The 21,831-nt window shown below is 45.7% G+C and overlaps 1 protein-coding gene across 9 annotated transcripts in view; it reads left to right on the top strand.

The window, feature by feature from the left end:
* Positions 1-21,831, top strand: part of MGMT (O-6-methylguanine-DNA methyltransferase) — a 416,384-nt gene that overhangs the window by 6,906 nt on the left and 387,647 nt on the right. The window lies entirely within an intron of this gene.

The following is a 21,831-nucleotide window of genomic DNA, read 5'->3' as shown; positions in this document are numbered from 1 at the left end:
TCCTGGACAGTAGTGTACATTCACCCTATACTTCTCCCTGACCGCCGGTGGCAGATCGCACAGGGTGATGTCGGGCACCGAATCGATGCGAGCGAATGTAGGTCTTCTGCGAGCGGGTGTGCTTGAGGTGACGGGCGATGGTAGGTTGTCTGGGAGGAAGCTTTCCTCCGGTCTTGGTCGCCGTGTTGTCTCCTGGCGTGGTCTTGACGGGGTTGTCATGTCCTCCTCAACGGCATACATGTACACTACATCTTCTGGTGGAGAGGGTGCGCTTGGTGATGAAAGGGAGTCGATGCTCCCATTCATCACATCCATGTCACCCCCCCTGCTCCGGCGTCAGGGAAACAGGGGCATTAACACAGAGCAAATGATGTATACCCACTATGTCAGCCTCTATCTTCTCCATCCGTCGATCCATCCGTTGATCCATATGTATCATCCGTTGATCCATATGTAGCATCCGTTGCTCCACATTTAGCATGGTCCCCAGAAGCAAATCTATCTTTGCTAGCACAATAGAGTTCCCAGGGAGATCCACAATTATCCCATTCAGCATCCGGTCTAACGAGCTGCTTCTTGTGCATGGCGTGTGGACATCTGGGTGAATGGGTGCAACGGGGGATGAGATGGGGGTTCCATGGAGAGAAGCGGCAGTGTCGTCAAAGAAGGGTGGAGGAGGTGACCTGTGGATATCCGGTAGAGGAGAAGCGGCAGCGTCGTCGAAGAAGGATGGAGAAAGTGACCTTTGGATTTCCGGGCGAGAAGCAGAGTCGTCTAAGAGCAAAGGAGAAAGTGACCCGTGGATTTCAGAGGCAGCGTCGTCGGATAGAACTGGAGAGGATAGCCTGTGGGTTTCCGGGAGGGCGGCGGCAGAGTCGTCGAAGCGTATGTGAGGAAGTGGTCTGCGGATTCGATGGGTTGGCTGCCATTCGTTTTGTGTCAAGAGTACATCACCGTATATCTTCTTGACATAATAAGGCTGACGTCTATGAAAACTCTTAGCCTTTGGGGTCAGCAGAAGGTTTTATTTATTGGCCTTAGCCTGTCGCTTTCGCCTTGGCGTGGAAACGGCAACCGCCTTTTGCCTTTTCTGCTTGACAGGCACGGCAGAGGCGAGTGGGTTCCTGCGTCCGTAGAATCGGGGTTGATCCATGGAAGCAGATGGCATACAGTAAAGCAGTATCTGGACAAGGGCAAGTTCAGATAAAGATCATCGAGTGGTGGGCTATGCAAAGTGTGTAACCTTTTATGCATGGTTGCGAGGTACAGGTGTTGAAAGTGGGCGTACTCTGTGAGTCATTACCGTATAAATACACCATCCATTTTGTGGATTCACTGCACATTGAATACACATCGACTAAACATCGAATATACATTCTTGTGTTTGCATTTCTTTCTACTCGCAGCAATGGTTGTTAAAAAGATTTCCAAGGATCTCAGCATGCGAATTAAGGAGATGTACACGAGCGGACACCGAATTGCTGCTATCCAACGCTGGTTAGCTACTTCTGGCCTCGTTGTGCCAGCAACCACCGTGAACTATCATGCACACGGAAAAAACAGAGAATGCAAAAGGGCACCAAAGGTAACTAACGCGTAAGTATATTTACAAAACTTTAAAAAAAAATGTAGATCAAAAAATGTACTGTACATCTACAGTACTGTATCATATATTTTTGTTATTTCTGTTGATTTATGTTACAACAGTATATATATTTTGTATATTTATATTACAACAGTATATATATATATTTATATTACAACAGTATATATATTTTGTATATTTATATTACAACAGTATATATATTTTGTATATTTATATTACAACAGTTTTATATTGATGCATATTAATAGAATAATATATTGTATCCTGTTGATTTACTGTCTCTAATATTTTTACTTACCGGATTGTTTTTCTTTACAATGTAGGGAGACAACTCTTCTGGTGGACAAAATAAGTGAGGAGAATGATGAGAAGAGTGCATTAAGGGTCAAATACACTCTGCAGGAAAATCAGAATCTCACTGTATCCGAGACCAGCATAAAGAGATGAGACGCAGCATTGGATGGAAATATGGACATGTGAGGTGAGTACTGGACAGTACAGGAGGTAAAAGTGTTGTTTAGGAAACTGTACTGTACTGCTAAAATTATTTATTCCTTGTCATTACAGAGCGTACCCCATGATAAGGGACGCAAACAAAATCAAAAGAGTGGTCCAGGCCCAGGCATGGATTGACAGTGGGGAACTTTCCAGGATTGCATCTTCACTGACGAGTCTACTGTGTCGCTGGAGAGATTTGCAAGCTTTGCATTCCACAAAAAAGGCCGCATATTTTTGAGGCCGCGGCCAAAACACCCCGTGAAACTGCATGTGTGGGGTGCCATCTCTAGGCGTGGACCAGAATGCATTGTCATCTTTGAAGGCAAAATATATGAAATGTAATGTAGCCTTATGCACTGTACTTTACAAAGTGTAGCCTTACTGTATGCACTGTACTGTACTATTGTGCAGTTTTTTGAGCACTTTTCTTTTCTTGCTATAGGAATCATGAATAAAGCTTTCTTCCAAGACAACAATGTCCCTGAGATACATCATACGCGAGTTCCCCAATGGTCACCGCTTCTACCAGGACAACGATCCGAAGCACACCGCGTCAACAGCGCATAATCTTGAGCGCGGTATCAACTGGGTGAAGACACCAGTGGAGTAAGTGCGGTAACCGTGTCTCATTTTTTTCCCCACTGTTTTTACTGTGTACTGTATCTCTTAAACTAATTGTCCTTTTTTTCCAATGACAGATCGCCAGACTTCAATCCGATCGAAATGGTCTGGCATCAGCTGAAGGACCGTATCCGGAAAGTGGCGAAACCTTCCAAAAAGGACAGGTTGTTGAAAGGCATAATGAGTTTTTGGAACGATGTACTCACCGTGGAACCCTGCAATAAATATATAGACCATATTGCCACTGTGTTGCCCATTGTGATTGCGCGTAATGGGCAAGCATCAGGAAAGTAGTACTGTGCTGTAGTATTGTAAATACAATATGATACAGGTAAGTATGGCACATATTTTTTCTTTCCCAATAGTCAGAGTATACAGTAGTTACAGTTTTTTCTTTACAGAGAGAGCAGCACCAGCCATCAGGTTACAGTACATAGTATTTAACAGTAGTCAGAGTATACAGTAGTTCCAGTATAGACTAGTTTGACAGTACTACAGTAACTGCCTACTAACTGCTCGATTTTTTTCTTTCCAGAGAGAGCAGCACCAGCCATGTACAGTAGTACTACACATCATACAATGCCATAATACAGTATGCACATAACTGCACTAATTTTTTGTTTTCTTGTCATTTCAGGAAAAAAGGGTGGCCTGGGGGGAGGTGGGGTGTTGTGTCCAGTCTAATCTGCTTGTACAGTCAAATGTACAGTATATAAATGGCAGTAATGATGTACACAAAACCTCTCCTCTCTCAATGAACTACTGTACTGTACACAGAATGAGGAACAAGATTAAGACGGAAAAAATTATATATTATATTACATTACAATATATATTATTAAATAACATGTTTTATAAATGTTTTCTAAATGTTTATCCAATTTCAATCTGCCAGAAAAACTTAATAAAGACTGCATTATGTATTATTCATGATTATTTTTATATTTGTATTTTTTGGTTCCTGATAAAATAAAATATTTATTCACATTCCTGCTAATCATAATCATTGACAACAACCACAAACCCCCCCCTCCCACCCCTACAGTACACCAATGAATAAGAATGAATGACAAAACAACATGAATCAGTTAATGTTTTTTTTAACTCTCAATTCTCACAATACTGTTCAAATCAGATTTACATTTCAAAATCGAGAAGGGATTTTCCAAAGCGTTACTGTAAACAAAGCCTCAAAGGGTTGGGGGGGCGTGGGGGGAGTCATGTGCAATAATCAGCTAGCTCCCATCTCAAAGAGGATTACGTGCAGGCGCACTGAGGCTTTGTAGCTCGGCTATGGACGGATTAAGAACACAATGGCAATATTCAGAAAATGAACGACTCTGTGGAGAGAGGGGGTTGGGTGACTCATGCGCAGTAAGCAACAAGCTCCCATCTCTAAAAGGATTAGAGTACACGCAGGCGCAGTGAGGAGATTGACGCTCGGCTAGGGATGGATTAAAAATACAATAACTAACTTCAGAAAATTAATGACTCTGTGGAGGTGTCTGTCGATAAGAGTTTGTGTGTGCGTGGGGGAGGGATGAAGGATTAGTTGTGCAGCAGTTCAAAGAAATAACATACTGTACTGTAGAGTACAGTAATTTCAAAAGGCAGTTCATCATAATACTGTAATTTGATCCCTACACCCCCCAAATACAGTACATAAAAAGCACACAAATCAACCATGTGCAGGCAAACGCACAGATTTAATATCGTGATATCAAGATTGTTTTTGCAGGCTTGTGGATAAAATAACAGTTAAAAAATCATAATTAAAAATTTTTGTTGGGGGGGGCACTCAAGCAAGCAGTGGTGGGTGAAGTTACAGGCGCATGAGCAGTAATAAACTAGCTCCCATCCGAAAGAGGATTACACACAGGCGCATAGAGAGGTGATGCTCTGTGCAAATCAAATTCGAGAAGGGATTTTCCAAAGCATTGCCGTAAACAAAGCCTCAAAATTCCCATCTCAAAGAGAATTACATGCAGGCGCAGTGAGGCTTTGTAGCTCGGCTATGGACGGATTCAGAACACAATGGCAAGATTCAGTAAATTAATTACTCTGTGGAGATGTCTGTCGATAAGAGTTTGTGTGTGCGTGGGGGAGGGATGAAGGATTAGTTGTGCAGCAGTTCAAAGAAATAACATACTGTACTGTAGAGTACAGTAATTTCAAAAGGCAGTTCATCATAATACTGTAATTTGATCCCTACACCCCCCAAATACAGTACATAAAAAGCACACAAATCAACCATGTGCAGGCAAACGCACAGATTTAATATCGTGATATCAAGATTGTTTTTGCAGGCTTGTGGATAAAATAACAGTTAAAAAATCATAATTAAAATTTTTTGTTGGGGGGGGCACTCAAGCAAGCAGTGGTGGGTGAAGTTACAGGCGCATGAGCAGTAATAAACTAGCTCCCATCCGAAAGAGGATTACACACAGGCGCATAGAGAGGTGATGCTCTGTGCAAATCAAATTCGAGAAGGGATTTTCCAAAGCATTGCCGTAAACAAAGCCTCAAAATTCCCATCTCAAAGAGAATTACATGCAGGCGCAGTGAGGCTTTGTAGCTCGGCTATGGACGGATTCAGAACACAATGGCAAGATTCAGTAAATTAATTACTCTGTGGAGATGTCTGTCGATAAGAGTTTGTGTGTGCGTGGGGGAGGGATGAAGGATTAGTTGTGCAGCAGTTCAAAGAAATAACATACTGTACTGTAGAGTACAGTAATTTCAAAAGGCAGTTCATCATAATACTGTAATTTGATCCCTACACCCCCCAAATACAGTACATAAAAAGCACACAAATCAACCATGTGCAGGCAAACGCACAGATTTAATATCGTGATATCAAGATTGTTTTTGCAGGCTTGTGGATAAAATAACAGTTAAAAAATCATAATTAAAATTTTTTGTTGGGGGGGGCACTCAAGCAAGCAGTGGTGGGTGAAGTTACAGGCGCATGAGCAGTAATAAACTAGCTCCCATCCGAAAGAGGATTACACACAGGCGCATAGAGAGGTGATGCTCTGTGCAAATCAAATTCGAGAAGGGATTTTCCAAAGCATTGCCGTAAACAAAGCCTCAAAATTCCCATCTCAAAGAGAATTACATGCAGGCGCAGTGAGGCTTTGTAGCTCGGCTATGGACGGATTCAGAACACAATGGCAAGATTCAGTAAATTAATTACTCTGTGGAGAGGGGGGGGGGTTGGGTGACTCATGCGCAGTAAGCAGCTCCCATCTCAAAAAGGATTACACGCAGGCGCAGTGAGGCTTTGTAGCTCGGCTATGGACGGATTAAGAACACCATGGCAAGATTCAGAAAATTAACGACTCCGTGGAATTTCAAATCCTTGAGCTAGCGTTCATGGGGGAGGGGGCTACAGGGTACAGCTGCATGAAGTTCAAAGCTAAAGACATACTTTAATTTCAAAAGGCAGTTCATCATAATAATACACCCCCAAATACAGTACGTAAAAAGCACACAAATCAACCATGTGCAGTCAAACGCACAGGGTCGCAGTCAAAAGCTACAGCACAGATTGAATATCGTAATACAGTAAGATGGTTTTTGCAGGCTTGTGGAGAAAATAAAAATAATAATTACAATAAAAAGCAAGCAGTGGTGGGCGAAGTTACAGGCGCATGCGCAGTAAATTCCTGCTGTCAAGCAGAAATGTGAGTGAAACCAGACACACGTTCAAAGGAATGGTGTGGGAGAGATGTACTGCATCGTAGAGAAGATAAGAAGTTGAAATACCCTGCAGTGCAGTTAATTATCCTGAGCGAGGGTAGAGCGCTGTATATGCCGAAATGTGACACTGTTACAGTACAGTACACGCATATGCGTTTCAACAATTTTCAAATGAGACATACTGAGACGTACTGTACTGCAGAACAGCACTGCAAATGCATGTACTGTATACTTTAAATATGCAAATTTACAATTACTGCGCGCGCACACACAGACTGTGTACTGACGTAGGTTGAACCGCGAAGGTATTAGACTTCCAAGACAACAGCTCGCAAACGCCCCCCTGAGTTTTTACACGGCATTGGAGTATTGCAGACAGCGAGAATAAAATGCTAATATCACGAGTGCGAAAATAACGCAGTTCACTCCAGGCGAAAATGACAAAAAAACGCACTTAACCGGGATAATCTGAGAGCCGCGGATCTAGCCGACTTAGACTCAGATCGGCCTCCACTGTGTGTGTGAAGATAGATAGATAGTGTCGAGAATTTTTTTTTGAACCCCAATAATAATGACAGAAATTCCATAGTTTTTCCATGATAACCTTCTTGAATCAAAACCAATCTTTTCTTACATATTGTAAGAATCGGGGAGTCACACCGCCCTCCCCACTCACCTCTGCTCCCGCCGCTGGCATGAACGCCACTCCATCGGGGACTGTTCCGCGGGCGACACACGCTCACGCACCCCACTCCAGGCTTTATGCCTCCACTATTGATGTGCATTCTCGCGCCGATGTTGGGGGTGTGCGGCGTGCCCACACAGCGCGCGTTCGGCATGTGCAGGTCCCTCCTCAGGAACCTATCAGGAATACTCACCTCACCTGATTCCTGCGCCAGATTCTGCAACCACGTCCCTCGCTGCTGACACACCTCCATGCTGCAGGTTCCTCATTGGTTGCTCGCTCCTACTTATGCTCAGCTGCCCCACTGGCAAATTGGCTGAGCATAATTCAATGTTTCGTTGTGTTCATTGCTTCCATGCCTCGCAGACTCCGCTATTCTGTACTCCTGACCCCGGCTAACTACGACAATCCACCTCTCCAACCCTGACCTCGGCATCCGTACAACGACCATTCTCCTCTCTCCAACCCGGACCTTGGCTAATAGTACCTGCAACGATCCCTACCTCTCCAACCCAGACCCCGGCAAGTATATCAACTATCTGAACCTCTCCTACCCCGACCCGGCTACCTCGACCAACTTAAACTCCAGACGTGCCCACGCGGCTGTGGGTGGTGTTATATCCATTCCCACATCGGCCCTGCGGTCACGCCTTGTTTGTGGTGAGCACATCGTGATACATATCCAATAAGGTTTATATTAACCAAATCCATGTCTTTTGAAACAAAATTATGTATGAATTAGACAAACCATGAAATCAAAAGAGACAAAGGTTCCAAAATCATTTCTAAGGATTTGGGGCTCCACCAATCCACTGTCAGAAAGATACTCTACAAATGGAGAAGGTCAAGACCACAGTCACTCTACTCAAGAGTGGTCATCCTACCAAAATCTTTCAAATAACAAACTGGGAAATCATCCAGGCAAACAACCCCAGAGTATCATGAAAGGATCTGCAGGCCATTCTCCCCTTGGCTAATATGAATATTCATGACTCAACTATCAGAAAAGAGAGAAAAGAATGGTGTTCATGGAAGGATAGCCAGGAGGAAACTACTGCTCTCTAAAAAGAACATTTGCTACTCATATGAAGTTCGCCAAAGAGCGCATAGATGATCCACAAGTTGTCTGGAACAATTTCTCTGGACAGACAAGTCAAAGGTAGAACTTTTTGGTCTCAATGAAAAACGCAGTGTTTGGTGAAAACCAAACACTGCGTTTGAACAGAAAAACCTCATCCCAACTGCCAAGCATATTGGAGGGAGTTTGATGGTTTGGTGCTGCTTTTCTGCCTCAGGACCTGACCACCTTTCCAACATTGACACAACCATGAATTCTGCATTGTATCAGAGGATTCTAGAGGAGAATGTCAGGTCATCTGTCCATGTGCTGAAACGAAAGTGTGCCATGCAGCAAGACAATGATACTAAACATATCTACAAAAGAATGGCGGCAGAAGAAGAAATTCTGCATTTTAGAATGGCCTAGTCAAAGTCCGGACCAAAACCACATCGAAATGGTGTGGCAGGACTTGAAGCGAGCTGTCCACGTAAGGAAGCCCTCAAATGTCACTGAGTTGAAGCTGTTCTATAAGGAGGAATGGGCCAACATTCCTCTAAACCGATGTGCGAGACTGACCAGCAGTTACAGGAAATGCTTTGTTGAAGTCATTGCTGCTCAAGGGGGCGCCAGGTACTGAATCTAAAGGTTCACATACTGTACTTTTTCACACATAGATATTGAATGTTAAATCATTTGTGGATACATTAGTTTGATCAGGTTATATTTATCTATTATTAGGGCTTAGATTAAGATATAATAACTGTAGCCCTTGGACCCCCACCCTAAGTGAGATTAGGTCTGCTACTCCATATTAGTGGTGGTGCGTACCTGTGAGGTAACAAGAGGACTGAGTGCTCCGTGGTGTTCTGGGGTCAACAGGACAGGGTTTATAGGGTACATTATTCGTGGTTGCCGCACCTCCTGTCAGCATGGGTCCTTTGGATGGAAGGATGGTCATACTAACACCTTTCTTGGTCAGCATAGACAGTGAATCACACAGGTGATGGTACAATGGTGTTTATTGTAGGTTCTGATCTTACAGTATTGCATAGCTTTTCCTCTGCATAGTGCTCCTCCTGAGGCCTCTTAGTGAGACCCAGGGTAGCTTGAACTCACTCCACAGGGGGAGGAAAGATACACTCCTACTTTTAGGAAAGTGCCAATATTTATACCCTTGGATGTGATTGTAACTCTGCCCCCTAACAAGACAGATCTGGATACTGACAGACCATCACATCCAGTATGTGACCCAATCAGTATCCACAACTCAGGCTGACACTCTCTGGCTGTTGCTAGGCACACAAGGCATTTCTGAAGGAATTAACCCATCCACTGCCTGCACCTACCAGGACTTACACTGGTAGGGCCCAGGAAATTAAGCAGCGGCCGGGAGGCTATGCTACATAACATTTTAGGTTTGAAATATATGAAAAACCTAAGGGGTTCGCAATTTTTTTCTCGCCATTATACAGTATGTGTGTGTGTTTGTGTCTAGCAAGTTTATTATTTCATATCTTTTTAACAAATGTCTTCTTTTTTTTATCATGTTGGCTGACATCATACTGTATGCAGTAAAATGTACGTCCACAATCAAAGAAAATATTGATCTTTTTCTAAATGAACCTTTTTTTTCTGCTAAAAGTACTTGCAACATATTGCAGAAAAACAGATCCAAGACATCTGAGGTGGAAAAGGTTAAACTTATTCAAAATTGCTGTATCCTAGAAAATGCCATATTAAATAGCACTATTCTTCCTTTATTCTCATTTTATAGATGCATTCACTAGTTCACTCTTATGAGGCCCGTTTGTTGTCAGACAAAGTAATACAAATGGCAGTTCCCTTTATTTGGCTGGCTCTGCTACATTTTAGAGCACTTCATACTTGGTTATCTAAAACACAATGGATACCAATCTTATTTTATTCATACAGTGCTGAGGATGCAGTGTTGTACATACTAAACTGCAGCACTAAGATGTGATGAGGGGGTTCTTATTTAGGGCACGTTCTAGTTTTTTTAATTTTTATATCTCACTTCTGTAGTTCATATTAGTCGTATTATACTGTATATAGCTCTTGAAATTGTCATTTTCAAGCTTTGTGAACAGGTGTGGTGTGGTGTGCTCACCATAGTTAAATAACACAGTTTTCAGTTGTGGGAATCCCCAGATATTTAATGTTGAACCCCCAGAGCAGAACTCTTGCCATGGGAAACAACCTGTCATTTTTTTTTGTGTTGGTGATTATCTTGGGAGGCCCCAGATATGGTTTGCCCAGGTTCAGATAATGTAAAAAAATCCCACATGGCAGAGACGGCTGCTTTCAATGTTTAAATGTGTAAATCCATATGAGCACCTAGCCTGTTTTTTTTTTTGTTTGTTTTAAGAGCTTATATTCAAAAAATGAACCGGGAGCTATCCAACTATTTTTTTTGAAACATCACATTATTAATTTCCTATGGGTCTCCTAATGTGTGGTTAGTGCTCTTCAAACAAAACTTCGCAACAACCTTTTTACTGTTATATATAATCGCACTTTCCCCCACCCCTGGGAGATATGGCAGCTACTGGGTGTGTGGTGCTTTACCTGCGGCTCACAGGAGGCCTGGACCTCTGCTGCTGGGAGCCTGGGGTGTACCTGATCCGTCTGGTGACAGCACCTCCACCTGCGTGCAGGACACTATATAAATAATACACACTGGTATAGTTTAACAAGTTTACTGAATGCGTAATAATAATAATAACGATATTAACAGAACCACTCGGGCCTCACAGGGCCATACCCCCACACCGTGCCCCCAACACAGTGTCCACAGTCCGGTGGGATTTACCCCAAAGTACTGAGGTATCCCTGGGCACCCAACCACCCTGGTGCCACAGTCAGCCCACCCAAAGTGTGTGTGACAGCGCTGCCCATACCCACATGTTACAGTTGGCGCACTTGTAGAATGCTGGTATACCTTCCAGGTGCTCCAGCACCTGGTATCACCGACTGAAGATAAGGAACCGCTGATCCAGCGATGTTGTCCGCCATGGCGTCTGCCTCCACGTGGGGTGAATTCCACCCTGGATAATATCACCATGCAGAGTCTCGTACTACAGAGGTGGTCTGGCCACAGACCACAGGCCGCAACTCCTGCGCAGCCTCCTTCTGTGTCCCTGACTCTCTGAAGGCTAAATGGGGCAGTGTCCCTGTCTAAGAGCCTGTCGCCTGTCCCTGTAGCAGCCACAAACTGAACAGGGGAGTCGGGGCCTATGGGGGTCTCTGGCCTAGTGCAGTGGTCACAGAGGCGCTGCACACACAACCTACCCTATCCCGGTCCCAGCTCCGACTGACGTGACTGCAAACGCGCCAAAAGTATCAACTCAGTTGCAGGGGATCCGGCCGTGCAATTGGCTGCTGCAGCCCATGTGTCTAGCAGCCCCAGGGGAACTGCTTAACATGGCCGCCACTCCTATCCCTTACTGCGCATGCGTGCACCTGTGTAATGGCTGCCGCACCGGGACCTATCAGAGCATGCGCAACTTTTACTGCGCATGCGCGCTCATAACCAATATGGCGGCGCCCTGCAACGGGTGCTGCCGGGAACCTCCAGCGACTCGGTCACCTCTTCATCGACCGTCGTGCCCCCACACACTCCGGGAACCTGCCGGACGCACCGGACCACCTCCCCTCACCCTCGGCTTGGCGTGCGCTTTGCGTGTAAGCACCGCCCCTCAATGGGGAAGGGCCCAGTACGCACCTTCACGCTGAAGGTGCAGCCGCGCCGTGCTGCAAGATTTTTTCAACTCAATAAAATTGAGTTTAAAACTTGCGACGGAGGCATGGCCACGCCCCCACCGGCGATTCACCCAATGAGGGCGAACCAGCCGCGTGATGTAATGGGCACATTAATGGGCATATATATAGTTAAGTTATGGTGAGTAAAAAAAGTGACAAAAACCCTCCACAGGAAAGCAAATATGCAAATATAGCTGTATGCTCATCTGCATGTCTTAGGCAGGTCTGCAACCCCGCCTTTCCCCATTATCACCCAGCATACAGCACTTCCACTGCAGCAAGGGATTCTGGGAAATGACATGCAAATGAGCACACAGTGGAGCCTACAGGGAACCATGTTAAAAATGGTTATTGAGGCAAAAAGTGACACTGTGTGCTCATTTGCATGTCATTTCCAAGAATCCCTTGCTGCAGTGGAAGTGCTGTATGCTGGGTGATAATGGGGAAAGGCGGGGTTGCAGACCTGCCTAAGACATGCAGATGAGCATACAGCTATATTTGCATATATATATATATATTTTTTTTTTTAAAGTTGTGTGACAGAAACCAGGGGATGGTAATAAATTCCGTATATAGGGCTCCCAGGATACTAGACAGTTTCTATCCTGTTTGGCCTGGGAGTGCAGCCTTATAATACATACACTCCATCCCACAGTTTGGCAAGCGCTGGAACTGAGGGATGAGAGATCCAGACCAGAGTTTGTCTGCTGCCTGATTTCTGTCACCTGTCATGCTAATTAGGAATCAGGTATGAAAGACTGATTTCCTGTTTGCTCTGGTCTCCCCACAAGAGCCAGGAGGCTGGAAGGCTGCTGAACTACAGAGGGGAGAAGCCTCTTCCCCAAACAGGTTCAATCTTTCTGTTCATTTGTGTAAGACTGCAAAAGTACCTTGTTTTGTTGTTGGGAGTGGAAAAGCCACTTCCAACCCTGAGTCAGGGATATCTAAGTTAAGTTATCGCTCAGGTGAGCAGCTTTTGTTTTGATCTGTTTTCTGTTGTATGCACTGTGGCAGTCTCAGTGCCTGGGACTGAATAAACCAGGCATAGCCTGTTTAAAGGAACAGTACGTGACGCCTCATCATTTAACCTACCCTAAAAGACCGTGTTCTAAACAGTCCCGGACAAACGACGGAGCCCCGGAGTAAGCCGTTTGTCACATATGGTGGAGAATGCGGGCAGAGCACTAGGGGGTCTGCGGGTTGAAGAACTTTGAAAGAAAAAAAAAGAAAAAAAAGTTTTTTTCATCCTCTGCAAACAAGATGGAAGACGTGGTGGGTGCGCTGGTACGCAATGTCGCTGCCCAGAAAGACGCGAATGAAACCCAGCAACAGCTGTTAATAGCCCAGCAAGAAACTAATGCAAACCAGCAGCAGACGAATGCAGCCCAGCAGCAGCTGCTAATAGCCCAGCAAGAGATTAATGCCAACCAGCAACAGACGAATGCAAACCAGCAACAGACGAATGAAGCCCTGCAAAACGCGAATGCACACCAGCAAGAGACAAACCGCTTGCTGAGAGAGGAGCAACAGCGGTTCGCTCAGGGCTTACAGCAGGAACTCGAGATCCTGAGGGGGACTATCAGTAACCTTCCACTGGCAGCGGCAGCCCCAGTTCCGAAAATGACCAGGGCAAGCCACTACCTTCAGAAGATGGGACCCTCGGATGATGTGGAAGCCTATCTTCTCACGTTTGAACGCACGGCACAGAGAGAGGGATGGCCAGAAGCTGAGTGGGCTGGTCTAATCGCACCCTTCCTAAGCGGCGAACCCCAGAAGGCTTACTTTGATCTAGAGCCAGCCGAAGCTAACGTCTATGCAAAATTGAAGTTCGAGATCCTCGCCCGCCTCGGCGTAACCACGGCTGTTCGCGCCCAAAGGTTTCACGCATGGTCCTTCACGATGGATAAAGCCACCCGAAGCCAGATGTATGACCTCATCCACCTCGCCCGGAAGTGGCTACAACCCGAGATCAACTCAGCCAGCCACATCGTGGAACGGTTGGTCATGGACCAGTTCTTGAGGAAACTTCCCTCTGCCTTACGCCGCTGGGTCAGTCGGAGTGACCCCCACAATGCGGATGAGCTTGTGGCCCTCGTAGAAAGGTACAATGCAGCAGAAGAGCACCCGCAACCCCACTACCCGAGGTTCCAGGACTCTTCCAGAGACGGTAAAAGGGTACCGGGGTTAAGGGGCGCTGAAGAGCGGCGACCCCCTTCACGCAGCACAAGCAACAGTGGTTCGCACACTAAGGGCAATAGCCAACATGGGGAGCCGGGAAAAGGCTCTAAGTGGGACACAGACTATGTACCTAAATGTGTAAATTGTCATGAGAGGGGCCACACAGCAAAAATCTGCCCACTAAATGATGAGCCCATGCAATGCAACAGCGTGGAACCTTATTCGCTGTTGTCCCAATGTATGGGCCCTAGCCCAGAGGACCCCTTGAATAACCATCTGTGGGCATTTGTAAAGGTTAATGGTAAGAGGGTTCGGGCACTTCTTGACTCTGGGAGCATGGTCACACTAGTGTCCGAATACCTCTTGCCCATTAAGAAGAAACAGGGAAACAGTTCACAAAGAGTGGCAATTTGTTGTATACATGGGGATAATCATGAATATTCCACTGTTGATGTTTTTTTTGAAACAGAGTTTGGTTCTTTAGATTTCAAGGTGGGTATTGTACCCAAACTGGCACATGATGTGTTAATAGGGACCGACTTTCCCCATTTTCTAAAAATGTGGTCCCCCGCTCAGAATAGCGGCCAGAGTTCAATAGCGGACCATAACGAAGTATTAGAAGAAACAAATCCTTTCCCTTTTTCAGAAATGGAGGTTGACGAGGGCCCAAATAAGAAGGGGGAAAAGGAGGAGTGCTGTAAAATTCCCTTCCCCATCACTACTTTGGTAGGGAATACCCCAAATCAAGATGTTGAGCAGACACTTACCACCCCAGAACCGGATAAGACCCTCGCTGACCTAGAGGTCAGTCCTGGGAGTTTTAAGAAGGCCCAGTGGGAGGACCCCACATTAGCGGTAGCAAGGGGAAATATACGGGACCAGAATAGTACTCCTGGCCAACCAGATAGGTCACTTGCTTACCCCTACTTCGAGGTAGAGAACGACCTAGTATATCGGGTTGATAAAAGGAAATCAGTTACAACTAAACAATTGTTGGTACCACAGACATTCCGTAACGTAGTATTACACCTCGCACATAGTCATCCATTGGGGGGACACCTAGGGGTGGAAAAGACAAAAGAAAAGGTTCTCCGAAGCTTCTATTGGCCTGGGGTTCTGGCAGAAATTACGAATTATTGTTCCTCATGCCCAGAATGTCAGATCACCGCCCCATTCAAGGCGTACCGCAGCCCATTGGTACCCCTTCCCATAATAGAGGTACCATTTGACCGGATTGCTATGGATCTAGTAGGACCCCTAATAAAGTCTGCTAGGGGACATCAGCATATATTGGTAATATTAGATTATGCCACCCGATATCCGGAGGCAGTTCCCCTACGTAGCACCTCAGCTAAAAACATAGCAAAAGAGTTAGTAGTTCTGTTTTCCCGGGTCGGGATTCCTAAAGAGATTCTATCTGACCAGGGAACACCATTTATGTCCCAAGTAACGAAAGAGCTATGTAAACTCCTAAAAATCAAGCATCTCAGAACCTCAGTCTATCATCCACAAACAGATGGTTTAGTGGAAAGGTTCAATAAAACCTTAAAGAGCATGTTACGGCGGGCGGTTGATAAAGATGGGAAAAACTGGGATTGTTTGTTACCGTACCTGTTATTTGCCATTAGGGAAGTTCCCCAATCATCCACAGGCTTCTCCCCGTTTGAACTATTGTATGGCCGACACCCAAGGGGCTTACTGGATATAGCCAAAGAGACTTGGGAACACGAGGTTACCCCTTACAGAAGTGTAATAGAGCATGTTGCCCAGATGCAGGACCGCATTGCTGCAGTCCTACCCATAGTGAGGGAACACATGGAGAAAGCTCAAGAAGCACAGAGGAATACATATAATAAGGGTGCTAGGGTCAGAATTTTTTCTCCAGGTGATAGGGTACTAGTTCTGGTTCCCACCGTGGAGAGTAAATTCCTTGCTAAATGGCATGGGCCATATGAGGTCTTGGAAAGAGTGGGAGAAGTAAATTATAAGGTAAGACAGCCAGGTAGGAGGAAACCTGAGCAAATTTACCATATAAACCTACTCCAGCCCTGGAAAGATAGAGAAGTCTTGTTAACCCTAGTACCCCCAGGTCCGTCAGAGAATCAAGAAACTGACCCAGAGGTTAGCATAGCTGAAACCCTGTCTGTTCATCAGAAACGAGAGGTTCAGAATTTAGTGAGAAGAAACAAAGAAATCTTCTCTATACGGCCAGGTAGAACTAGCGTAATTGAACATGACCTAGTCTCTGAACCGGGGGTCCGAGTTAACCTTAAACCGTACCGAATCCCAGAGGCCAAAAGAAAGGCTATAAGTTTAGAGGTTAAAAAAATGCTAAAACTAGGTGTAATTGAGGAATCCCAAAGTGGGTGGAACAGCCCTATAGTCTTAGTCCCAAAGCCAGATGGTACAACAAGGTTTTGTAATGACTACCGGAAACTAAACGCGGTGTCAAAATTTGATACTTATCCTATGCCCAGGGTAGATGAACTTGTAGAGAGACTGGGCAAAGCCCGATATCTCACAACCCTAGACCTAACAAAAGGGTACTGGCAGGTTCCCCTCACAGAAAGGGCAAAAGAAAAGACAGCCTTCTCAACCCCAGACGGCCTCTTTCAGTATAAGGTGTTGCCTTTTGGCTTACATGGAGCTCCCGCCACATTCCAAAGAATGATGGATAAAATTTTAAAACCACATGCTCGGTATGCTGCCGCCTACCTGGATGATGTGGTAATCCATAGTGAAGATTGGCAATCCCACCTTCCAAAGGTCCAAGCTGTGCTTGACGCAGTCCGGTCTGCTGGACTAACTGCTAACCCCGCTAAATGCACTATTGGTCTGGAGGAGGCCAAGTATCTGGGATATTCTATTGGCAGAGGTTTACTCAAACCCCAAACACTCAAAGTGGAGGCGATACAAAATTGGCCAAGGCCAGTTACAAAAAAACAAGTAAGGACCTTTTTGGGGTTAATTGGGTACTATAGAAGGTTTATTCCCAATTTTGCAACTAAGGCAACCCCACTAACTGACCTCATAAAAGCAAGAGGACCGCTAATGGTAAAGTGGTCCCCGGAAACCGAACAGGCCTTTAGAAGCCTGAAAGAAGCTCTCTGTGCCCAACCAGTGTTGGTCACACCTGACTTCTCCAAAGAGTTCGTAGTCCAAACCGACGCATCTGAGGTAGGGCTGGGGGCGGTACTCTCCCAGGAGTCTCAAGGTGAGGAGCACCCCATCCTTTATTTAAGTAGGAAACTAAATCCCCAGGAGAAAAATTACTCCATAGTAGAGAAAGAGTGTCTCGCAATAAAGTGGGCTGTAGAGACGCTCAAATACTATCTGTTGGGGAGAAAATTCCGGTTGGTCACAGATCATGCACCCCTTACCTGGATGTGTCAAAACAGGGAAAAGAATGCTAGAGTGACCAGGTGGTTCCTAAGCCTACAACCCTTTAAATTTTCTGTGGAACACAGGTCAGGGCACAAACATGGCAATGCTGACGGGTTGTCAAGGATGCACTCCCTAATATCCATGGTCGCTCATCCCTCGAGGTCTGAGCTGGGGGGGAGGATATGTGACAGAAACCAGGGGATGGTAATAAATTCCGTATATAGGGCTCCCAGGATACTAGACAGTTTCTATCCTGTTTGGCCTGGGAGTGCAGCCTTATAATACATACACTCCATCCCACAGTTTGGCAAGCGCTGGAACTGAGGGATGAGAGATCCAGACCAGAGTTTGTCTGCTGCCTGATTTCTGTCACCTGTCATGCTAATTAGGAATCAGGTATGAAAGACTGATTTCCTGTTTGCTCTGGTCTCCCCACAAGAGCCAGGAGGCTGGAAGGCTGCTGAACTACAGAGGGGAGAAGCCTCTTCCCCAAACAGGTTCAATCTTTCTGTTCATTTGTGTAAGACTGCAAAAGTACCTTGTTTTGTTGTTGGGAGTGGAAAAGCCACTTCCAACCCTGAGTCAGGGATATCTAAGTTAAGTTATCGCTCAGGTGAGCAGCTTTTGTTTTGATCTGTTTTCTGTTGTATGCACTGTGGCAGTCTCAGTGCCTGGGACTGAATAAACCAGGCATAGCCTGTTTAAAGGAACAGTACGTGACGCCTCATCATTTAACCTACCCTAAAAGACCGTGTTCTAAACAGTCCCGGACAAACGACGGAGCCCCGGAGTAAGCCGTTTGTCACAGTTGTTATGGTGGGTGAAAAAGGCGACAAGAAACCTCCACCGTATAGCAAATAAAAAGATCACTTGTGAGCACATTCACAGGTCTACAACCCTGCCTTTCACCATTATCACCTAGCATCGGGGAGCGCAAACTTTTACAGCTGCGGCCCCCTGTCTTGCTTGCCCCGGTTCTCGTACAACCCTCCTACCTTGCATCCACGTCAAATGACGCTGCGGGGTCATGTGATGTCACGCCCCCCGGTTTGCGCATCCCTGACCTAGTATACAGTGCTTCCCCTGCAGCAAGGGATTCTGTGAAATGACATGCAAATGAGCATACCGTGTCACCTTTTGCCTGAAATCCATTTTTATATGGAACCCTTAGATGCTAATGCTTGCTGTTAACACAGCTTTAAAGCACAGCATAGGAATCAGATGCAAAGCCAGAGAAACCACTCACAGACATGTTTCAACCTTAATGGGTCTCATCACTGTGAGGTTGTTTGTACTTGCTATGCAATTTTCAAGGCTGTTGGATTTACCATACACATTTTAATTTATGGTGGGTGAAATATATATGTCGTTATCATCATTTATTTTTTTGCGTAAAAACACGCCTCCACTTGAGGGTGCGTCGCAATACTTTACAGTTAAATAAATTAAAATGATATGCAATTGTTTTGTTAGACAGGGAAAGCCAGAAGAAAGAGGTAAGCATACATAGCCACCACATTTTCTTTTCAGAGGTAAACTTAAACCCAGGTTTACATGGAGATGCTACATAATGCAGTGGAAATCCTGTTAAAGAGGAACCTGAAGCTCCAAAGTAACATACCCATACTCCTTTACATGCCCTAGAGCAGCAGTGTTTTTCAACTGGGGTTCCTAGGAACCTGTGGGCTCCCCGGGCATCTCTAAAGGGCTCCCTGTAATTTTTAGGTCAAATACAGAAGAGTTTACAATGCATCTGATTTCAGACGCGCTATTAGACAGGGTTGGGATTCCTTACAATGCTGAACAGACCGGCGGAGGGGCTTTCCAGAATACAAAGCAAATTAGTGGCGCATTTCGCAACAGCGACGAGGTGCGAGATCGCAGCATTATGGAAACAGAATGAAATCCCAACTATTGCTTCAATTAGGAACAGAATTGGGTACGTATGCCAGATGGAAAAGTTAACGAGTTTGGTTAATGATACTGGCGCTAAATTTCTAAAAGTCTAGATACTGTGGCTAGCACAAACAGACATACCAGGAGTAAATGGTACCTCAATCTTGCTATGATAATAACAGAAACACGATCTCTGCTGACTTACAGGAGTTGGGAATTAGATCTACCGAGCCTCAGAAGAGGGATGTAGATTTGGGTAGCGGTGCTACAGGCCACGCGGGAGGTACTGCCTTGAGAGGCGGCAAGGACCAATCTAAGGCTGAGGCCCCGCTGCACGCGTCCGCACGGCCGCCTTGCTTGCCAGCGGCGCGTGCAAGTCACTGCACCGCGATCTGCAGTCTGCAACTGACTTTTTCAGCGTGGGGGGCGTGGTCAAGACGGGTCTGGGGGGGGCACGGCCATAACAGGGGGTAATGTCGCTCTCCAGGCTGTGCGGTCCCGCGGATCTCACAGCCCTCCCCCTCCTCCGTCTCTGCAGCTCCCCACAAACCACAGCTGGGGAGAGACAGTGAGCGGATCTGTGCCCCGTCACCCCCTCAGCAAACACGGGGAGAGGGTAGCTGCATCCCTCCCTTCCGTAGCCGCCTCCCTCCCGTAGCTCGACAGCTCCCCTCCCCATCTCATTGGCTGACTGCCGCACCACGTGACGCATCAGAGCTGCAAATCACCAGGAGCTTGCAGCTCCGGCGGGCTGACGCGTAACAGCACGCAGTCAGCCATGTCGGAAGAAGGCAGCGGGGACAAGCACCCTTGAGGTAAGGGGCTGGTGGCCCACGCGCGTCGCCGACCGCAGCGGGGCCTCAGCCTAAGAGCAGAAGAGGACAAGTGAGAGGATCGAGAGGAGGACAGAGCCCACTCCCCCTCCTCCCTCTTTCTCATTTATTTTTTGTTACATATATGATTGAAGGCATAACTTTGTTGCTTTACATGCAGATTAATGTATACCGTGTTGTATGATGATGAAGTCTCAATAAAATATGAGTTATAAAAAAACAAAGAGAGGGTTGGGGTTCCTTACAATGTATCTGATCTCAGACGCGCTATTAGAGAAGGTTGGGGTTCCTTACAATGTATCTGATCTCAGACGTGCTATTAGGCCGAGTCCATAGCAGGGGAGGCCGCGCTGAGCCGTGCTGACGCTCCGCGCTGAGCCCCTGCATCCTCCATGAGGTTGTCTTTAGAGGGGGCTCACGCGAGCGTCCGCAGGCGTGCTGAGGCGCTGGATTTTTCAGCCGACAGCCAAGCTGTTTTTCAGAGCACTGTCGGCTCAAAACATCCAATCAGCACGGAGCAGCGTCAACGTCACGGCGCCGTGACATTGACGTCGGTGCGTCGCGGGCGATTGGCACAGCGACGTCACTGCCCCGCCTCCCTCAGTCTCCCCCCGCCTCTCGATCGCGCCCGCTGGCTCGCCTGCATGGGTTTGAAATCGCGCAGATTTCAGCAGGCGAGCCTCAGCGTCAGCGCGCCTCAGCCCTGCTACCCCCCTCTATGGACTCAGTCTTAGAGTTGGTTGGGGTTCCCCAGAATTTCACAAAATAACTATATGGTTCCATAGCCAAAAAAAAGTATCCCAAAGAGTGTAAATACCTGCAGTTTCGGCAATGCATTGAGTTTTAGAGACAAAAATCAAGTTTAAGAAACAACAATATGAAAAGTGCATAATAATAATAATAATCATAATATGCATAAATACTTTGAGTGCTTTCTGATTTTGCAGCACTGCCTTCGAAAGGGGTATTTTGTCATACTATATATGTATATATGGTCCAGACAAATAGAAATAATGAAAGTTACTCCTTTTTCCCTTTGTCTACCACAAGGATTTTGTATTGTGCTCGCCTCTATGATATGATGTTTGTAGATCTAAATTGTCATATAGCATTAGAAACACTTTAAAACAAAGAAAGGACTGTATATTACAAAGCAAAAAAAGGGATTTTTATGTGGAATGTAATACTACCAACCTCCCCCCTTGTTATTCCTTCACTGTTAATTCTGTATTTTAACTTTTCCAGACCTAATCCATGTATCCAAATACAAAGTAATGTACATGATCATGCCCGCCAGGTCTGACGGGATTAAGGAATATAACGTGCTGTAAAGCCAAAATGAAGATATGCAGTTGCTTCTTAAATCTTGTGCATGACACCGCAGTGGAAAATCTTAACAAAAGCTCATGCATGAAATAAGAGTAAAAATATCCTATTGTGTTGCATGTTCCTTCAGCAGCAACTGAACACATTTTTTTTCCCCCCTTACATCCTTTTAGTCATTTTAAGGTTCAAGAAAGGAAAACATTTCTGAAAAGTTGGAAGGATATTTGTTATCTCCTCAATGGTTATGCAGCTTGGAATACTT

Source organism: Ascaphus truei, chromosome 8 (assembly GCF_040206685.1).
Source record: "Ascaphus truei isolate aAscTru1 chromosome 8, aAscTru1.hap1, whole genome shotgun sequence".
Classification (NCBI taxonomy): Eukaryota; Metazoa; Chordata; class Amphibia; order Anura; family Ascaphidae; genus Ascaphus; species Ascaphus truei.
Note: the sequence above shows the minus strand (reverse complement) of the source record. Positions and strands in the feature narration are given on the sequence as shown.